General features: G+C 42.1%; 1 protein-coding gene across 17 annotated transcripts in view; it reads left to right on the top strand.

Annotated features, from left to right (window-relative positions):
• The first annotated feature begins 948 nt into the window (after positions 1-948).
• The window catches only part of LOC114272882 (uncharacterized), a 28,698-nt gene continuing 22,055 nt past the window's right edge, over positions 949-7,591 (top strand). For 16 of the 17 annotated variants that reach the window (XR_014344316.1, XM_082894478.1, XM_082894485.1 and 13 more), the window contains exons 1-2: positions 949-1,303; positions 1,481-1,535. The gene's annotated coding sequence lies outside the window, so the exon portion shown is untranslated. The remainder of the gene's footprint in view (positions 1,304-1,480; positions 1,536-7,591) is intronic. The other variant, XM_082894479.1, reaches the window with a different exon arrangement.

Raw genomic sequence — 7,591 nt, 5'->3', positions numbered from 1 at the left:
ATTCGGTTCATGTCAACAAAAAATTATGCAGTGATCTTGGGGGTATTTTCACATAGCGCCCAACTTGATATAATTGATTGAAATGGTTAAACTTTTATTGCCTTCGGTCCATGTTGCAGTGATTTGGCGCATTGCCACATAGTGTCCAATTTGTTAAACTTTATATTTTTTTTATGAAAAATGCTATAGATTTCAAACAAATTATTAAATTTTTTACTAAATCTCTTACATAGGTGTGGGATCCTCACAAATCAAATATGTGTGGGTTCCACACCCATATGAGAGATTTGGTAAAAAATTTGATAATTTATTTGGGATCCCTATCATAACTCATTTTTTATTAGGTTGCTAGGAAACAACAATAAGTGTCAAGTATTTAATGGTGTGATGCAAAATTCTTAAATCACCAAATAACCTTAATATAATAAAAAATAAAATAGATTAAAATAGTTAATAAAATAAAATATCATATTTAACACATAGGGTTGGTTTGGGAAGTGGGTTGGCTTTTTGGCTTTTTGAATTTTTTGGCTATTTTAGCTTGGGCTAAAAAGCTTGGTTTGGGAAGGGCTTTTTGGCTTTTTGGCTTTTTTAGCTTTTTTTGTGAGAGAAGAGTGTAATGATTATGGGTTGGATGTGATGTTTTGTTTTTTGTGGCTAAAATAGCCTATTTTGTCTTTTGTGGCTAAAATAGCCAAAAAAGCCCAAAACCTATGTTGCCAAACAGAGGTATAATCATGTCATTTTTTCTTTTACAACTATCGAATGTACTACAAAAAATAAAAATAAAAAGCCAACCAACTTTTTAAATTTAACTTTTTTTTAATCAAATTAAAATAATTAAAAAATCAAATAGTCAATTAAAATATTAAAAAATCAAATAGTCAATTATAATAGTGAACTTGCCAAACAAAACCAACCTAAGGTGGCCTTGTGCACATCACCACACCCAATCATTGCCTCCAAAAGTTTTAACCCTAAACCCATCTCCCCCTTCAGATTATTACTCTCCTCCATCTCTTATCCTCTCGATCTCTCTCACTCACGGTGGTTCTCTTCGCCAGCGGCTCCCCTACGCCTCAGGCAACGATCCATCTTAAGGCAAGTCTGATCTCTCTTCTCTCCCACACTGCAAACCCCCCTCACTTCCCATAAATCCCACTACCTAATCATAACTTGGACTGGTTGTTTATACGGATACACACAGGAACAGCACAAAGAGAGACAGTGAGAGAGCTAGAGAGATAGATTAGATCTTCATTTTGAAGGGCTTTTCAGGGAGACATGGCTCCTCAATCATCAGGTAAATTTAAGGGCACATGACATACCTTCTTTCTTTTGTTCCTCTTTGTCTAGCATGATGTTTGATTACCATTTTTAAATGCTAGTTGGTTTTTATTTTCCAATTAGTTTCTAAATCTTGTAATGTGTTTTAATATTTTCATTTTTTTAAATGTTTGTACGGTTTGTTATTAAATAGGTTCTACGTACTAGAATTTTTATGGCATGAGTTGAGTCGGAAAAAAAAAATAAAGGTATGCTTTGCTCTTCCTTGTGCTTTGTTAATGTTTATTTTACATATTCAATTAAAGGTTAATTATGCCTTCTATCTCGTAGTTTGATTCAAATTTCATTTTAGTCACAATAATTTCAATTATACACTTTTAAGTGTATTTTAATTCGGTTATTCTGTCCAAATTGGAGGTTGAAGTTAACACTTTAATTTTTTTTTAATTTTTTATTTAGTTATTTATTTTTTTGTAGACGATTGAAATTTGCACGCAGACAATAGAGACTAAATTATAGGGGTGAAAAGTGTAATCAACCTTTCAATTAAATACTTGCTTTTCAAAGTTGTGAAACTTAGGACATGTTTGGTAACTTTTGTGTTTGTAGTTTTCTGTTTATGTTTATAAAAAATTTGAAAACTATAAATAAAGCTAGTTTGGTATTTATTTTTGATTTTAAAAACTTGTAAACACTTCATAAAATCTACTTAATTTTTCTAACCAAAAAAAATATTGGTTTCACTTACTACCAAATCAACACTTGTTAATTTTTTAAGGTGTACACCTAGACAATTGAAATTTGCATGTAGACAATAGAGGCTAAAGTGAAGTTTTGGTCAAATTATAGCGGTGAAAAGTGTAATCAACCCTTCAATTAAATACTACTTTTCAAAGTTGTGAAACTTAGGACATGTTTGGTAACTTTTATGTTTGTAATTTTCTGTTTATATTTATAAAAAATTTGAAAACTATAAATAAAGCTAGTTTGGTATTTATTTTTGTTTTCAAAAATTTGTGAACACTTAATAAAATCTACTAAATTTTTCTAGCCATAAAAAAAAAAGGTTTAAGTTATTTAGCAAAAAGGTTTTATTTTATTTAATTCCCCCATGTGCTGTTGGCCAAGCTAAGAAGCACGGGTGCGGGTACGAGTACGGTACGGGTACGAGTGCGGGTACGTCGATACGGCAAAACCTCAAAAAAGTAGGATACGGGTACGGCTGCGGTACGCCGATATTTTTTTATTTTTTATAATTATGGTTAAAAGATCCAACCTACAAATTGAAATTAAATATCAAAACTAAAAAGTATGATTGATTATTAATTTTGTTCTAATTAATTTTTATAATTTTGTTCTAATTAATTTTTTTGATTATTAACATTATATAAGTATGATTGATTATTAATTTTTTTGATCTATTTTTTTAAATAATTTATAAAGGCTATATATATATAATATATAATATAAATAAAAACATATCATACACATATACATATATATATATATATATAAGTATAATTTATAAAAACATAAATAAAAATATATAATAAAAAAATAAAAAGTTATAATAATATAATATAAATTATAATTTATACTATATATATATCTATATATAATATCCATATCTAGGTCATAGCTGAGAGAAAAACAGAGTCGATGAGAGAGGAGAGAAATAGGCGAAGTGAAGAGAGAGAGAGAAAGAGAAGGCGAAGGTCGTCGGAGGTCGATAGGTGAAGTGAGAGAGAGAGAGAGAAAGAGAAGGCGAAGGTCGTCGGAGGTCGATCGAAGGTCGTCAAAGGTCGATCGAAGGTCGTCGGAGCCGTCGGAGCTTCAAACCAGGTACTCCTCTCTTCTCTCCTCTCTTCTCTGTTTCTTCTCTTCCGTGTTCGGAACAGCAGAGTTCTGCCATACCCCGGCGTACCCACAGCGTACCCAAGCCGTACCAGTTCTCCCAAACGTACCGAGACACTATTTGCCGTATCCGGTACGCATGCAGCCATACCGGTACGCGTACCAGCACCCGGTAAGTACCCGGTACGAGTACGGCACCATTTTTGGAGTACCCGTGCTTCATAGTGGCCAAGGTTGCGGCCTGTGTTGCGACATGCTGGCCAAGGTTACGGCCTGTGCTGCTGGCCAAGGCTGCGGCCTGTGCTGTAGCATGCTGGCTAAGGCTGCGGCTTGTGCTGTTTGCCAAGGCTGGGGCCTGTGCTGCAGCATTGCGCTGGGGTTTGTTGGTTTGCCGGGGAATGGCACTCGTCGCCCTCGGAGGGGCTCTGAGTGCACTCTCGACGAGAGGCAACAGGAGGGAGCCAACGACCCACCTCCTGCTTCCCCAGCGGTAATATGACAAGTTTGCAGGTTGTTCTGCTATGCAGGCATTGACAATGATCCTTCCGCAGGTTCATCTACAGAAAGCTTGTTACGACTTCTTCCTCTGACATCACCCCCCTTAGGCATAGTTTACCATCTTTCGGGTCCCGACAGGCATGCTCACACTCGAACCCTTCTCAGAAGATCAAGGTTGGTCGATGGTGCCTAGGTAGCATGGCATGCCTGCGGCCTAGGCAGCATGGCTGTCTGGCATGCGCGCGGCTGTGGCAGTGTGGCATGCGCCCCTTCAGGGCGGCATAGCAGCATCGCATGTGCGCGGTCCATGGCCGCAGCCTTGGCTAGCATGTTGCAGCACAGGCTGCAGCCTTAGCCAGCAGCATAGGCCGCAGCCTTGGCCAGCATGTTGCAGCACAGGCCGCAGCCATGGCCAGCATGCTTCGCACAATTGGTCCTTGCACTTGCATTGGCACGATGCTACCGTGCGCTGGATTATGATTGAACGCCTCTAAGTCAGAATCCGGGCTAGAAGCGACGCATGCGCCCACCGTCTGCTTGCCAACCCGCACTAGGGGCTGCGGCCTGTGCTGCTGCATGCTTGCCAAGGCTGCAGCATGCTAGCCAAGGTTGCGGCCGGTGCCAGCCACTTGCTGCCTTAGTTGCGGCTTGCGCTACTGCCTTGGCTACGGCATGCGCTGTGGCCTGTGCTACTGCCTTGGTTGCGGCTTAGGTTGCGGCATGCGGTGCTACCTTGGTTGTGCTGCCTTGGCTGTAGCTTGTGTTACGGCATGTGCTATTGCCTGGGCTATGGCCTGCGCTACAGCCTTGCTCTGCTGCCTGGGCTGTGGCCTGTGCTGCTGCATGCTGGCTAAGGCAGTGGCTTGTGCTACAGCATGCTGGTTAAGGCAGCAGCCTGTGCTGTGGCCAGTAGCACATGCCGCAGCGTTGGCCAGCAGCACAGGCCGCAGCCTTGCCCAGCAACATAAGCCGTAGCAGGTTTGACATGCTGCCAAGGTCGCGCGCAGGCCAAGTTGCCAAGCTGCCTAGGCTGCGAGCATGCCAAGCTGCTAAGGCCGCGCACAGGCCATGCAGCCATGCTGGCTAGGTCGCGGGCATGCCACGCTGCCTAGGCCGCTCGCAAGCCAGGCTGCTATGCTGCCCAAGTCTGCGGGCTTGACAGGCCATCCGGACCCCAAAGGCACGTGTCATTGGTGTAGCTCGCACGGTAGATGAGCTGCGCGGGCCCCTTGAAGTACAATTCTTATCTCGAGCGGCGGGTAGAATCCTTTGCAGACGACTTAAATACGTGACAAGGTATTGATCCACTATGAATGAATCAAACTTCTTGTACTATTGTCTCGGCGCGTGCTTCAGGCCATAAACTCTTCTTTAGTTTGCAGACTAGATTTTCTTTTCCTTTAACTTCAAATCCTTCTGGCTACTCCATATAGATCCTTTCCTCCAAATCACCATGGCGAAAGACAATCTTGACATCCATCTGTTCTTCCTCCAGATTCAAGCGAGCTGCTAATCTTAGAGCTACTCGAATGGAAGTCATCTTTACAACTAGGGAGAAGATCTCATCAAAATCAATTCTTTTTTTTGCCCAAAACCCTTGACAACCAAGTGAGCTTTATGTTGAAGTTGTTTTCCGTTGCCATCTTTCTTCAACTTATACACTCATTTGTTTTTCAAGGCTTTCTTGCCTCTCAGAAGTGGAACAAGCTAATAAGTGTGGTTCTTTTGCAAAGAACTCATCTCCTCTTTCATGACTTACATCCAATAGTCTTTTTTTGTATGACTCTTTGCTTCTGAAAAACTCTCGGGCTCCCCCTCATCAGTAATCAAAATATATAGAGAAGCGGGATATTTGGTTGATGGCATGACAGCTCTTTCAGATCTCTGCAACTGAGGCCTAGTTGCCTCTAGTTGAAGGGGTCGCTCCCCCTACTCAACACCCTTTTCATCCGGGTCTTCATCTCTTTTCTCTTGATTCTCAATTTTTGGCATAGGATCCTGCAACTCTGGCACTTCTTGTTGCACATCATTACATCTAGCATTTTGTGATGGCTCTAGAGGCGGAAACAAGTCTGGAGTGATAACAACTCTAGACTTTGCTGAATTCTCAAAATTTGCAATGGCATCATGGAACACAACATCTCTGCTCCTGAACATCTTTTTGTTCACTGGGTCCCACAACTTGTAGCCAAATGCTGCATCTAAATAGCCCACAAATATACATGAAGTGGACTTGTCATCAAGCTTCTGTCTGTTTTCCTTGGAGATGTGTGCGGAACGCCTTACACCCGAAGACTCTCAAGTGAGAATATGATACCTTTCTTCTGGACCAGACTTCCTCAGGTATTGCAAAATTCAACGGGACTGAAGGCGACCTGTTGATAAGATAATAGGCTGTTCGGGCTGCCCAGAGTGACTTTGGCAACTTTGCCATTCTGAGCATGCATCGGACTCTTTCAACAATAGTGCGGTTCATCCTCTCTGCCATACCATTGTGTTGTGGGGTACCGGGAACTGTTGTCTTGTGCCTGATACCTCTACTGGCACAATATGCTTCAAAAGCATTGGAAGTGTATTCGCCTCCATTGTCTGTGCGAAGACACTTCAACTTCTTCCCGGTCTCTCTTTCCACCATTGTGTGGAACTTCTGAAAGTGCTGGAATACCTCATCCTTCGTCTTCAGGAAATACACCCACAATTTCCTTGATGCATCATCAATGAAAGTCAGAAAATACTTGCGATCGCCAAGTGACTCCACTTCGATTGGGCCACAAACATCCGAGTATACCATGCTGAGAATTTTTGTTTTCCTCTTGTTGAACTGAATGATACTCGATGCTGCTTGCCATAAGGACAATGATCACACGACTTCCAAGCACTCCCTTTGGATAAGGGTATCTTGGATTGCTTTGGGAACGGATGCAATCCCTTCTCACCCATGTGAGCCAGTCTTCTGTGCAATAAGTCTGGTGACCCCTTGTCTTCTGCTGCATGAAGACTTCCCAGACAAATCTTTGTTTGAGTCTTGTATAGTGTTGAAGACATCTCTCTTCTGGCGATTGTCAAAGCTCCTCCTGTCAGCTTCCAACGGCCATTTCTGAAGGTACTTGTATAGACCTGTCGGTCCAAGGCTCTTCCGGAGATAAGATTGAGGCGCAAATCTGAAACATGCCTCACATCTTTGAGAACTAGTTTGTGTCCAACATTAGTCTGAATACTAATGTCTCCAATACCCCGAATCTTCGAATAGCTAGAATTCCCCATTCGAACAGTGCCAAAATCTCCAACGTTGTACGAGCTAAAGAGTTCTCAGTGCAAAGTGGCGTGATAGGATGCAACTGTGTCTATCACCCGCTCTGTACAGCTGTGGTCAGCCACGTGAAGGCAATCCTCCTCTTCACCAACTGCAAGAAGTATTTCATCAGTTGTTGTGGCTGTCGTGTTCTCATCTCCCTTTGACTTACTGCTTTGGCTTTTATCTTTCCGGCTTGGGCAGTTCCTCTTGATGTGACCCTTCTGGCCATAGTGAAAGTAAGTGAAGTTAGAGTTACCTTGACTTTTACTCTCTCTAGATTTATTCCTGTTGTTCCATCTGCCTCTACTCTTGCCTCTTACTCTTACCTCTTCTTCTACCTCTATCTCTGCCTCTATCTTCTGTAACAAGAGCATGGGACAGATGACCTTCTATGTCTTTCCTCTTTGTCTCTGCATTATACATGGTGTCTGTGACCATACTCATGGTCAGCTTCCCTTCTGGTGCAGAGTTGCTGAGAGAAACCATCAACGTCCCCCAGCTGTCCGGTAAAGAACTGAGCAGTAGTACGACTTGCATTTCATCGTCCAAGGGCATCTTGACGGTTGCAAGTTGGTTCACCAAATTCTTGAATTTACTGGTGTGCTCGGCGACCGACACACCATTCTTCAACTTCAGATTTACAAGCCTTCTCATCAC

The sequence above is a fragment of the Camellia sinensis genome, chromosome 11 (genome assembly GCF_055761805.1).
Source record: "Camellia sinensis isolate YWXY chromosome 11, ASM5576180v1, whole genome shotgun sequence".
NCBI lineage: Eukaryota > Viridiplantae > Streptophyta > Magnoliopsida > Ericales > Theaceae > Camellia > Camellia sinensis.
Note: the sequence above shows the minus strand (reverse complement) of the source record. Positions and strands in the feature narration are given on the sequence as shown.